This window comes from Pleurodeles waltl, chromosome 3_1 (genome assembly GCF_031143425.1).
Source record: "Pleurodeles waltl isolate 20211129_DDA chromosome 3_1, aPleWal1.hap1.20221129, whole genome shotgun sequence".
Lineage (NCBI taxonomy): Eukaryota > Metazoa > Chordata > Amphibia > Caudata > Salamandridae > Pleurodeles > Pleurodeles waltl.
Window position 1 is genome coordinate 1,134,490,288 of NC_090440.1, and position 14,971 is coordinate 1,134,505,258.

A 14,971-nucleotide genomic window follows, 5' to 3' on the forward strand; every position below is an offset into this window, starting at 1 on the left:
CCATCAAACACATTTCTGAATACATTGATATTTATCTCCAACCATTTGTTCAAAACTTCCGTTCTTATGTCCAGGACTCCAAACACCTCTTGAATCAACTTGTAGACTTTGGGGCAGATTTAAGGAAAGTTGAGAGGCACCAAGTGCTGACGGCCACCAACTTACCGCCGCGCTGGCAAATATACGTCCACCATATTATGACATACACACACCAATCCAACAGAATACACCCATATACACAAATCCACCAGACCAAAGACCAGTGATAAACTGGTGGTCCAAAAACACACACCGTTATGTCAACTGAACAATGCCTATCACATTATGACCCACGAATCACCATGGCAGACATTCAACTGTGGTAAACCATTGGCGGTACATACCGCTGCGGTCACAATGGACACCCACATACAAAACAACACTACATTGGCCAATTCAAACAACACAAACCTGACACCCATACACACACCACACCCACACACCGACATCACTATTAAACACACACCAATATTACCCACAACCCCTTACAAATACATATCCTTGCACCAGACAAACAGCAAGACCACTGCCACAACTATACACACACCACTCACACCCATACACCCCTCACGCACTCCACATCACACAGACCCCCAACACATTACCCAACCCACCCTCACCAACACACATCACATAACACGCATGGCACCACAAAGGCACCCCTGTTTCACTGAGAAGGTGTTAAGGGTCAAGGTGGAGGAAATCGTCATGGTAGAGCCACAGCTATTTGGAGCACAGGTGCAGCAGATATCAATAGCAAGCAAGATGGAGCTCTGGTGGAGAATCGTGGACAGGGTCAACACCGTAGGAAAGTACCCAAGAACAAGGGATGACATCAGAAAGAGGTGGAACGACCTACAGGGGAAGGTAGGTTCCATGGCATCAAGACACCAGCTTGCTATCCAGAGGACTGGCGGTGGACCGCCACCTCCTCCCCCACAACTCACGGCATGGGAGGAGCAGGTACTGGCAATACTGCATCCTGAGGACCTGGCCGGAGATGGAGGAGGACTGGACACTGGTAAGTCAACTTTTAACAATTATCACTCCCCCATACCTGCATGCCATCACACACCCACACCCTCACTCCCATCACTCCACTCCATCCCACTCACTCCACCATCACATCACAATAATCCCAATGCCAAGCCCTGCATGCTGTACCAATGCATGGGCAACCCTCATAGCCCTGCATGGACACTCATCACCAAAGCATGCACAGCATAGGGAAACTAAAATAACCACTATACACCAATATACATGAGCAAAAGCTGGCAGGGTAACAACAACCATGGAGGGGAAGCTACAGAAGTACAAATATCAGGCCCCTTGAAGCATAATACATCATTTATATCCCCACAGGTACCCCAGCCAATGTCACTGGAGAGGAGGTGCCACCACTATCCAGTCCCCCAACAGAAGAGGTCCACAGTGATGACAGTAACTCTGAACTTCAGGTTGTGGATGATCTACCTTGCCCGTCAGGGACCACTGGACAGTCGGTCACCCAAGCCAGTCACAGACCACCACAGAGACTCCCCCATCAGGAACCATCACCACAGCACCCACCCAGCGTACCCACACCTCTGTCCCCAGGACACGTCATTCAGCAGTGTGCCCACCTGTACAGGGACCCCAGGCCACACATGGCTCACAAGACAATCAGGGACCTGGGGTCAGTGGCAGTGGGCACACCGTTCAGGGGACAGAGGCACAGGTCAACAGGAACACTGGGAGGACTACTGTGAGCGAAGGGGAGGACAGGACCAGGGGACCGACTCTCCAGGAGACACTCTCTGAGATCCTGGGAGCCTACCAACATTCCCATGACACGATGGGCCTGATCCTGGACAATGTGCAGGAGAACAGATGGCTGCAGGAGGAACAGTATCAGGTGATCAGGGAGCACTTGCAGGCCATCAACAACACCCTGACCTCCATAGCAGGAGTGCTGGCAGACATGGCCAACATTATGAGGGAGGCAGTGTCACACCAGCGGGCCCCTACCACTAGCCAGTCATCTGAACAGCCCTCCACTTCTGCTGCCACTAGTGGCCAGGAGGCCCCATCATAGGACCAACAGGCCACCAGCACCGCTGCCCTGCAGAAGGTGAACCACCCGTAAATGGTCCCTGCTAACCAAACAGAAGCCAGAGACACTTGCCAAGACCACTGCCAGGAAAGAGACTCTCCTGATTGTCCCCCTTGTGTCCCACTCAGTCACCCTGTTCACCTTGAACTGCCATTGCTCCCCTTCCTATGTCCCCATGGACAATGCACCTGTGCTACAAACAGACTTGAACAATACCCTGGATTTCCTCCATCATCACCCCATCCCATTGCACTTTTCCCTCTAGATTTTAGCACTACAATAAACACCCTTGGATAAAAATCGACTACGAGTAGTTCACTTGTTGCAAATTTGTATTGATTGAAACAGCTACAGCCATTGCAAATGAACTGTACATAGAATGAGCAAAGAAATAATGACCTGTAGCTGGCTGCTGTGATCACACCAGGAGAATGTGTCATATCAACAACATCTGCAAAATGAATATCCAGAGGCAACAGTAAGTAAGGCAAATAAATGGGTAATGCCAGCATGCCAATGCCACCCAGAATACATCAATAGTCATAGAAATGTAAAGTTGCACTGTCTCACCTGCGTGTCATTGGAAGAACTGACGTATCACTGATGTTCTGTTGTCCACATCCTCAGCCTATTCCTCCCCATCCTCACTGTCCTCAGGGTCCACTGCTGCTACAGGGACATCTCCAGTCTCCTCCTCCAGCAGAAAAGGCACATGGCGTCTGAGTGCCAGGTTGTGCAACATGCCACTACTATCTGGCAGACCTTCTTGGGTGAGTAGCACAGGGATCCATCTGTCAGATGGAGGCACCTGAACCTGGCCTTCAGGAGGCCAATGGTCCTTTCTATGATCCTTCTGGTTCACCCATGTGCCTCATTATACCGTTCTTAAGCCCTTGTCCTGGCATTCCTCACAGGGGTCAGCAGCCATGAGAGGTTTCGGTAACCAGAGTCACCTGCAAATATTGAGGGACAACATTTAGCCACACACTATCCAATATGGGCAACACCATAGGCATACACCAACATATACTGGGTGAGAACCAGGGCTCACCTATCAGCCACACCCTGTGCCTCTGTATTTGGGCCATCACATTAGGGATGCAGCTATTCCTCAGGATAAAGGCATCATGCACTGACCAAGGATACTTAGCATTGACGTGGGAGATGTTCTGGTCCACCAAGTACACCATCTGCACATTCATGGAGTGGAAACTCTTACGATTCCTGAACACCTGTTCATTTTGGCAGAAGGGTACAAATGCAATATGTGTTCCATAAATCGCACCACTTATGTTGGGGATATGTCCCATTGCATAGAATCCAACCTTCACAGTGGCCAAATCCTCAACCTGGGGGAATGCCATGTAGCTGCACATGTGTTTTTATCAGGGCAGACAACACTCTTGTTAGCACGTTTGAGAACATTGGCTGCACCATTCCTCCTGCCAAGCCCAATATCACCTGGAAAGAACCAGTTGCCAGGAAATGGAGAACTGATAGCACTTGCACAAGAGGGGGGTCCCATTGGGGTGAGATCAGGTCAGGCTCCAACTGGGCACACAGCTCTGTGACTGTGGCCCAGTCCAGTCTATAGGTGAGTCTAATGTGCCTGTCCTCCAGTGTAGCAAAGTCCACCAGGGGTCTGTACACGGGGGTATGTCTCCATCTCCTATTCATCCACAGCGGTAGGTATCTAAGGGACACAAGAGTGAGTAGGCTGTCACAAACTGAACAATGGAGCCACAACAGCTCTCCAAAATGTGCAAACATGTTGTGGGACAGTGTAATTAGTGAAGTATGTGCCTATTGATCCTGTGACGCAGCAATAATCGATAGGCCTGTCCACCCCCCTTGAAATGGCGACAGCCTGTCCTGTGTGGAGGGACAGGTGGAAGTGAGGTAATGCACTGATGTTGTGTGCCGTGGAGGTAGGCGGCCATGAACCGCCGTGCAATTCGTCATTGGTTAATATTGGGCCCCATGGGTACAGTGGCCAATGTGGATCTACACCTGCGGTGACGGTATGCACCGCCGCAGACGTGAGTGCCATTTTCTAACTGATTCCTCACTTGTTTCCTGACCTTCCATAGGAGAGAACCTACACTGCATGTGCTGCTGTGACCTGTGTCGGGAACCTACCATGGTCCGTGTGACTGGGAACATCCTTCACTTCTGAGGAGTTGGAGTGACTCGTGGATGGGGTCCTACCCCAGTACGGACTGCTGTATGGGCCTCCAGACCAACAGGTGAGTACACCTTGTGCACGATGCATGTGGCATAAATGCTTGGAGTTGGTTGTGAAGGCCTCGTATAAGGGGGGTGGGTGGATGCCCACCTGGCAGTGTACATGTTGTGGGCTGTGCTATGTGCTTGCCGATGGTGATGCAAACAGGTATGGTGGGCCATATGTGTGATATGCCTGGACTGTTTGCCTAATGTAGTTCTCCTGTGTGTATTGCCACTGCAGGTCAGAGCCCATCAAAAGAAAGGAATATGGCGTGCCATCTCCAAGGACGTGCAGACCCTGGGGGTCTACGGCAGGCAGAGCACCCACTGTCGGAAACGGTGGGAGGACCTGAGACACTGGGCACAGAAGACCCGGAGGCCCAGCGGGGGATGGCCTACCAACGAGGAAGGGGTGCCCGTCGGACCCTGACCCTGACCCCCCTAATGGCCCACATACTGGCAGTGGCCTACCCTGAGCTGGATGGGCACTTGAGGGCATCACAGCAGCCACATGGGGGTGAGGACAGTGGCCATCATTACAATTTACGGCTGGTGCGGTGGTATCCAGGTGGTGGTTGTGTGTCCTTGGGTGCCCCTATGCCAGGTAGACATAGCAGCATAGGTCCTCTGGTGGCTAAGGTTCTGAATGGGAAATACTGCTTACCTTGCTTATTAGAATTCACTCCTGGGAAGGGCGGCGTGGGTCCCAGGTGTGCTGCATCTGGTGGTGAGTGCCCCTCCTCATTCCTTAGTGACTAGCCATTTCACTGGTAGTGCAATGCATAATGCGTGGGCCTGTTCCCTGTGTGTGAGGGTGCTGTATATGCCAACAGTGGTGTTGGTGCAGTCAAAGACCCAGTGTATCCTTTGTCTCTCCCCCCCTTTCTTGTTTTGTCATCCTGTCCTTATGAGCATTAGCATTATCTGGTGGGGGAGCAGAGGCACCAGCGACAGGGGGAGCTGCATCCCACAGGACCCTGGAGGCAGAGTCCACGACACTGGGGGCACCAGTGGGACGGAGGGTGAGGGGAGCACCAGGGCAGAGACTGGAGGGGACAATACAGACTCTGATACCTCCTCCGATGGGAGCTCCCTGGTGGTGGCGGACACCTCTGTGACCACCCCAGCTGCAGGAACAGCTGCCACCCCTTACCAGCACCGCCCTCCCAGTAGCCCCTCAGCGAGTTGCCGGTGCCCGCTTACCCAGGAGGATGGGCATCTCCTTCGTCCCAGGCACCTCAGGCCCTGCCCCAGTGAGCCCTGTTGCCCTCAGTGAGGAGGCTATTGATCTCCTGAGCTCCATCTCTGTAGGGCAAGCGGCCATTGTGAATGCCATCCAGGGGCTGGCAGCCCAGATGCAGCAATCTAATGCATTCCTGGAGGGCATTCACTGTGGATTGGCAGCCCAACAGAGATCGATCCAGGCTCTGGCCTCCTCTCAGATGGCAGCCATTGTCCCTGTTTCAACCGTCCCCCCTCCAACCTCCACTTCCCAGTCCCATTCTCCTCAACCCCAACCTATCCCAAGCACACAGGCAGACGAGCATGCACACAAGACAATACCCAAGAGTGTCACAAGCAAACACAAGCACCACACTTCATCCCACAGGCACTCACACAAACACCATTTAGTTGCAGACACAACAACATCCACTATCTCCACTGTCTCCCCCTCCTCTTCCTCCTCCACCTCCCACCCTTGCATGCACTACATCAATATACACTACAAGCATCATCACCACACCAAGCAAAACACACACTTCACTGGCAGACACCTCCACAACATTTGTGCACACGTCCCCTGTGTCCTCTCCCACCACGTCCGTTCTCCCTTTCCTAAAGTACACAAACCCAAGCACTCAGACACACAAAAGCCATCCACCTCACAGCAGTATACAGCCCATGCACCTGCACCCAAATCCAGCAGACAAACACCTCCAACAACCACTCCCTCATCCTCCACTCCCATTACCCCTCCCTCTTCCCACCCCAACGTCCCTACAAAGCTTTTCCTTTCCACGATTGACCTCTTCCCTACACCTCCCCTGTCCTGCATGTATCGTCAGGGTAGCAAGGACCCAGCCAAGCACCTCATCCAAACAGTCCACGGGCCCAGTGGTTGCACCACCTATTCGTGGTGGAAAAGATTCCAGGCCAACAGTACTGAAGGACTACACCAGCTGCTAAGAAGGGGAAGGAGGCGGCAGCAGTTGCTAAGAAGGGGAAGGAGCCGTCACCAGCTCCTAAGAATGGGAAGGAGACGTCACCTGCTCCTAAGAAGGGGAAGGGGCCTGCACCAGCAGCTAAGAAGGGGAAGGAGCCTGCACCAGCTGCTAAGAAGGGGAAGGAGCCTGCACCAACTGCTAAGAAGGGGAAGGAGCCTGCACCAGTCGGCAGAGGGGGGAAGAGCCCATCCACCAGTGACAGGAAAGATAAGGGATCCACAACCCATGAGCAGGAGGAGAGGAGGAACTATATGCCAGAGGAAGCTGCCAGCCTACTACCGCCACCACCACCAGCTGTCCCAGGGCCCCCACCACCAGCCGTGGTTGTGTAGCCATCAGAGGGTGCAGGGGCTGAGAAGGAGCCTCCCACAACCACCACAACAGTCCAACTATCACCGCCGGCAGGCACCATATAGTCCAGCCTCCACGGGCTGCTGTGCAGTCTGCCCCCACCAGAACCAGTGGGCAAGACACCCACTTGAGAGACTGTGGCCTTGTACTCCCCAGGACCAAGAGCAAGGGGCATGTTGCCCCCTCCAGAACCAGTGGGAAAGACATCCACTCCAGAGATTGTGGCCTTGCACTCCCCAGGACCAAGAGCAATGGGCGTGTTGCCCCATCCAGAACCAGTGGGGAAGACACCCACTCCAGAGACTGTGGCCTTGCACTTCACCAGGACAAAGAGCAATGGGCATGCTGCCCCCTCCAGAACCAGTGGGCTTATTCCCGCATCCGGCTGAAGTGCCCCTCGAGGTACTTGCCTATTTGACAACTGATGCCCCTTCAGTGTTCTATCTGGATTGGTGCAGGTTTCGAGTGGGGCCTTGGACTGTGCCCTGTGACCTTGTGGGCCCTTTGCGCTATGAACCGGGCAGTGTCCCTTTGTTATATATACGTGTACAGATCTGTATCATGGCCAAATCGGAATTATCAATTTATTGTTGGACTGATTACAATCATTTTCCTCAATTCCTATTGTCATTATTCATCAGATTTTTGTGGTCAGATTGTTTTTGTAATGCAGCTGGTTGTGTGTATGGTGTGTGTGTGTGTCAGGTGAGTGTTGTGCGTGTCACTATCTTTTTCCTTCCCTCTCCCTTGTGTGCTGGGCGGCTGTACTCACCGTCATCGTCTTCGCCGGCGTTGGTGTTCCAGGTGGAGCATGACGTAGAAGATTATCGGGAAGACTTGCAGTTTGGGTTCCATGGTAGCGTGGTTCTTCCATGTGTCTCCAATGGTGAGTCCTTTCACTTCTGTGCAGTGTTTCTGCCAGGCTTTTGATGGCGTTGGGACTGACCCGGAAAAGGTGGCGAATTGTAGTGTCAGAATATGGTGGATGGAACTTTGTCTTCCACCAGTCTGTAGGCGGCTACCGCCGTGGTGACTATTGTTTCCACCCTGGCGATCGGTGTGTGGTACACTGGCTGTCTATCAGAGATAACACCGCCATGGTCATAATTTGGCTGTAATTACTGCCAACCTGTTGGTGGTATTACCGCCACTTTATCAGCGACCGCCAGGGTTGTAATGAGGGCCATAGTCTCTGTTGTATTGAATAATAATGTTTTTCTGCACAATGGTTTCTGGTATCGACAATGCCAAGGTGTGGCAATGGGGTCAAAATGTTCTCCCTCCTTTGCCAATCTGTATAATGGATGGTTGGAGAAATTTTACGCTTGGTCCAAATGTCCATCTGAATGTATCAGTCACGTGGTATATTGGGGAAGATACTTTGATGACATTATAATTATTTGAACTGGCAGTGTGGAACTCCTACTATATGTCACCTCTTTTCTTAATGATAACACTTGTAACGTTTCTTTTGCATATCAGTACAGTCAAACACAGATTGCCTATTTAGATTTCGTACTGCACGTTGAGGACTCTACTACCCATTTTACTCTATTTAGGAAACCCACCCCTTGCTATTCCATACTTCATGCTACTAGCTCACATCCAAGATCTCAGATACATTCCATACCCTTTGGCGAAATGACAAGTTTCAAATGTAATTGTAGCAAGGAATCTAAATTCCTAACTGAACTTGTCAAACTTGAAAAGAGATTCATCATCATCATTAGCTTTATTTTGGTAATAGACATACCATAAAAGCTCATCATACTGTATGCATATAAAAATAAGTAAGAGCCATGCAAAACACTATAATATAAAACACTCTGGTGGTCATTACAACCCTGGCGGACGGTGTTAAAGCGGCGGTAAAACCGGCAACAGGCTGCGGTAAAATTTGTGCAATTACGACCGTGGCGGAAACCGCTAACAAAGACAGCCACTTTAACACTCCAACCGCCACAGCGGTACAAACAAACAGCGCAGCGGTCACCGCCAACAGACAGGCGGGAGACAATGTACCGCCCACTCTATTATGACAGGCCAATCCGCCACCTTTTTCGGGGCGGATTCACCGCGGATAAAAACAATCTTGTATTTAGCAACTATTGTGAACATTTGGCGGAATCTATTTTGTATTCATTGCAGCCATTTTCTCTGCCATGTGCTTGCCATGTGCTCTGTCCTACCTTTCTGTTAACTACTCGTGAAAATCTGTCTAGTGACAAGTTATATTTAGCATCTCCCACTTTCGCACATGCCCAGTAAGATCTGCAGCTGTTAGTAATCAGTAACAGACAGTAATGTGTCAACTAGTCCTTGAAACTGTTAGCCCCTCCTACCTGTCGACTGTGCATTTCCATATGACCTTACATGTATGTAAGTCTTGCTTCTATAATTGCACCACCTTCTTTTAGCCCCTGCGTGGGTATAAAAGGAGCTTGCTCTCTTAGTTCAGTGTGCTACTTCAAACATTACCGAAGGGTGCTGTTTGAACTGTAGTACCACCTCATGAGGTTTAATAAACTTTGTCTTTTATTTCAGTTTCTGTGCCAAATTCTTCCTATATGGTCTGAGGACTTTGTGCAGAGAAGGGCGAACCCCTTGCACTAGTAGGCCTTGCTGAGGCTTACTTCAACATATTGGTGCCCGAACAGGGACTCATCAGTGACTCGGACGCCCAACGGATTGGTCTCGACGAAGGATTGGGATCTCTCTGCGGACAATCAATGCCTGAGGAGACCCGAGTCTTGGCAACCATGGCGTTTTTCCCTTCTTTCTGATTTGACCATCCAGGTGGCGCCGGTCCTCGACTGAGATCCTTTTTGGTCATTCGTCATGCAGTGACCATTTGGTTGATTTTAGAACTTGGCAGTTGGAACCTGTGATTGGTAAGAGCCGTTTTACGGCACTTGCTGTGGGTTTTGATGCCTTCGTTTGGTAATGAAGTTTAGCACTAGTTACTGTGGCTCTCGTGTTTTGGGTGACTAGTCAATTTGTGTCCTTTGAATTTATATATAAATTGTAATTTATATAGGCAGGTAATGAGGAGAATTTTCTCCAATTTAATTTTGATTTGAACAGCACCTTAAGTGCTACTTCGATTATTATATTGCATATTCTGCACTATTTTTGGCATGCCTGTTTTTAGAGCACTTCGTAGGATGTGTTGCTTTTGTAATGGTAACAATTTGAGACTGGAAGAATCGCAACCGGCACCCCCAGAGGGGACGCCCAATAGAGATATGTATGTTAAACATGGTCTTTCTTCTATAATGTACAGCACATTATGGAATAAATACACTTGTGCAGATCCTGAGTTATGTTGGCCTATGCATGGGTCATTTGATTTGCGAAAGATTGAGTATGTGGAACAATGTATGTGTAAGCGAAAGTCTAGGCAAGATATGTTTGACTGTGTACGAATGTGGGAGAAAGAAGTGCGTGGACGGGTGAAGCGTGAGCAAGCCTTGCTTGAGAAAGAGCAGCGGAAGAATGTATATGTGAAAGCATTGGAAATGAGAAAGAAAGAAATAAATGACTTAAAGGAGCTAGAAGAGAAAGAACGTAAATTACAGGTAACTGGCCAATACACCGTTAGGCAACCACCTTATCCTATCCTTAATAAACCACACGATGATTTTTTGTTACTAGATCGCCCTCTACCTCCGTATGTCGTTCCTTCTGCCCCTCATGAGTTAACTAAGGTCTCCGGTTCGGAGCAACAGAAGATACGAGACAGTCGCTCTATGTTGTCTGCTAACTGTGCGTCTGAGCTTAGATCTATTGCTCGTAAAACAATTCGTAGCGTTGTCTCTGCTTCTGAACTTTTAGACAACATTAAAAGGGTGGACGGAAAAGGAGCAGCTATATTTTACTGAGGCATTTGGCACAGAAGTTATTGAACCATATCGGAAATATTCTTATGAGTTAGAGCCCGATGATGTAGAAGCTGATCATATGCAAATGCGTGATGGTCTTTTTGTTTTCTCCCAGGTGGCTGATGCAATCAGGCGTTTGGTGAAATTATGTTTTGTGGCAGTCTGTTTGCAAGAGGAGAAAAGGGCCGTGGACGTAGTTGCACGGACATCTCAGACCGGCGGGGTGCAAGCTTCCATCTTCGGAACAGATAAGACTATGATAGTTAACGCGAAACCAATGCAGGAGGCCGTGCCTTTGTATGTTCCTCCTAAAGGATTGGGTACAAGTGATGATAAAACTTCTGTTGATGCTAAGGGTTATTTTATTTATAATTGGGTGTATACTCCTTACACTTAAAACAGCATTACCTGACCCGCGGAAAAATCCAGCAGCCTTTTATGAGGAAGTTGAGGGGGCAATTAGTTCTTGTACTATGACTTTGGCTGACATTGATTTATTTTTCAGATTGATATTACCGCCAGATATGTGGAGAACTGTTCGTAAAATTGATGATTGTGTAGTTTTTGGGGCGTCATGGAAAGAATTAGAACAGATGGACGGGGATAGGGAAACTGCGAAAAAGCCATATCAGTTGATTCTAGATCTTCCCGCAGCCATATTAGTTAAGTTAAAAACGATTATTCCCCCAAAAAAGACAGATTGGACTGTTTTAGCGTCTTGTAAGCGAAAGGCAGATGAATCGGTCTCTGATTTCTTTACACGCTTTGAAGAAGCATTTCATGATTTTAGCAGCCAGTTATTGTCAGATGATACGGGCAGACATTTGTTTGTCGATAAATATGTCACAAATCTGTTACCAGGAATAGCTAGCTGTCTAAAAGCTAGTGAAAGTTCATGGACTACCTCTACTTCGGTTTCTCTTTTGACCATGGGTCAGTATTATGAACGTCAGGAATTAGAAGCAAAAGGTAGCGAGGATAAAAAGATTAAAGAATTAAAGACGAAGGTTATGTTGGCTCAAGCTCATGGTCTGCCTTTTAGAGGTAGTGATAGAGGTGGACGTGGATCTTATGGTTCTTCTTACACTCGTTCAAATTTGTCTGTTGATCAGTGTGCGTATTGTAAGAAGTTTGGGCATTGTGCTGCCGATTGTCCAGCACTACGTGTTCAGCAGTGTTCACGCGGTCAGGGACAAATGAGAAATCGCTCAGGATATTCAGGGCCTAGAAGAAGCATGAATGATCATGCTAGGGTTGATGCTAATGTACGAGGGCAGGATGGGTTTAACACTTTTGATAGACGGAACCAATACCAGATGTCTAACCATGTGCAGCCTGATTTCCAAGATTCTGCTTATGCATAGGATTGCCTAGGATGGGGTAAGGAATCAGTTGAAGTTCCAGTAGATCAGAGGGATCCCTATGTTACAGCACATGTTTTGGGTTCTACTGATCAGTTTCTGGTTGATACAGGAGCTACTCGTAGCGCCTTGTCTAAACAATTGATTCCAAGGGCTCCACTGTCTGGCTTAACCATTACATCGATAGGTTTCGATGGAACACCTTCCCCCAGCCCATTGTCACAACCACTTGCATTCCATGTTGATAAATGTACTGCTCCATGTCTATTTTTGCTTTCTCCAAATACACCAGACAATATTGTGGGTCTTGATATGCTCAAGTATTTCAGGGCTACAATACGATGCTCACCTGAAGGGGTGCGTGTTATTTTAAATGATAATCATCCTGTGATGGAAAGAGTTTGTCTTGTTAAAGAGTATATTGCATTAGCTTCACTCCCTAGTACTTTGTGGGCTACTACAGATACTGATGTGGGACAAATGATTATTCCACCGGTACATATTAGTGTCAAGGAGGGAGCTGTATTGCCACGTTTGCCTCAATACAAAATGTACAGGAGGGCGAAGAAGCACTCACACGAATTGTGCATGATATTATTGCATTTGGAGTTGTTGAGGAAGTTCCGTGTAATGTTTGTAACAGTCCGATTCTTCCTATTCTGAAAAAGGATACTGATACTAGGATTTACCGATTCATTATTGATTTACGAGAAGTCAATTAGATTGTGATACCACAATATCCTGTGGTATCTGACAACACAACACTTCTTACTTTGGCTTCCCCGACAGCAACTACATTCTCTGTGATAGACTTGAAGAATGCTTTCTTTTCAATCCCTATTCATCATGACAGCCGATATTTGTTTGGTTTTACTTTGAATAAACAATCATATAGATTTTGCAGAGTTCCTCAAGGCTATACTGAGAGCCCTAGTTTTTATAGTCAAGTGTTAAAACGACAACTTGATTCTTTTGTTTTACCTGAAGGTGCGGCTCTCATACAATATGTCGATGATATTTTGTTGCCAGCTGATACCCCTGAGCAATGTGAAAAGTGCACTTTGTCCTTACTTTCTTTTCTTGCTTCACACCATCATAAAGTGTCACGAAAGAAATTGCAATATTGTAGATCAAAGGTAACCTATTTAGGTCACCTTTTGTCAAAGGAGGGCCGTGCACTTACATCAGATCGTATTCAAGCAATTTTAGACACACCAGTACCCTCTACTCAGAAAGATGTTTGTGCATTCCTTGGTCTTACTTCTTTTTGTAGGCAATGGATATTAGGGTTTTCACACATTGTCAAACCTTTGCTAGCATTTTTGACTAAAGATTCTCCAATGCCCCTCCCATGGACAGATGAATGTGAGACTGCTTTCCAGCAGCCACGACAAGCCCTTTGTTCAGCACCAGTGTTAGGTACTCCAGATTACATGAAGCCTTTTGCACTTTACGTACATGAGAAAGATGGATGTGCATTGTCAGTTTTAGTACAGACACATGGCGATAAGCAGCGTCCCTGTGCATATTTTTCAGCAGTACTTGACCCTGTCGCTCGAGCGCTGCCTGGGTGTTTTCGTTCTGTTGCCGCAAAAGCTGTGTCAATATGTCAGAGTGAAGGGATAGTTTTGTCACATAAGCTGTTGGTGTTAGTACCCCATGCGGTTGATGCTCTTTTAAATCAAACAAAGACACAACATTTAACTAGCGCTCGCCTGACAGGCTATGAATTGACATTGCTGGCTCCTCACATTACACTGAAAAGATGTGCAACACTAAATCCATCCACTTTGTTGCCATATCCGGTGACTCAGCCTCAGTCACAAGAAACACATGATTGTATATTCCTTACCGAAGAACAGACAAAGGGTCGTATTGATTTACAAGATACGCCCCTTCCAGATGTAGACGGGGAATCGTGGGTTGATGGGTCTTATTTGAAGTTGCCAGGCGGTAAGACCTCAGCTGCATATGCAATCACCACAATACACATGGTAGTGGAGACAGCTCGTATACCACAGAAGTCAGGTCAAGCAGCTGAACTAATAGCTTTGACACGAGCATGTGAGTTTAGTACTGACTTATGTGTGAACATTTAAACAGACAGCCGCTATGCTTTTGGAGTGGCTCATGATTTTGGTTTGCTTTGGAAGGAGAGAGGCTTTCTCACATCCCACGGGATGCAGATAATGCACGGAGAATTAGTGCATAACCTCTTGACTGCATTGACATATCCAAAGAAACTAGCTATTGTGAAATGTAGTGCACACAAGAAAGTGACCGATAAGATAGGGCAGCGAAGTACTACTTCTATGTATGTAGTGAAGTGACAAGCTGAATGTTGGCATAATGCTAGACAAGACGTATTAGATATATAGAAATCTGCTTCTGTGAAAGAACGTGAGCAATGGTCTGAAGAAGGAGAATTGGATGATGAGAGTTGTTGGCGGAATAAGCAGATGGATAAATGAAAATTGCCTATAGCTTTTGTACAACCTATGCTTCAGATGGCACATGGGCTGGCACATGTTGGAGCTTCAACAATAACAAAGTTGCTTACGCAACTTTGAGAGCATCCAGAAATTTCCAGTACAGCTAAGAGAGTAGTGCAGTCTTGTTTGATATGTTTACAATACAATCCTGGAAAAGGGACAAGTACTCCTGCGGGAGGGTTTGCTACACCAACTGCACCTTTTGAAATTCTACAAATGGATTATATTCAGCTTGAACGCTGAAACAATTTAAAGTATGTCTTGGTGGTGGTATGTGCCTTCAGTAAATGGATAGAGGCGTACC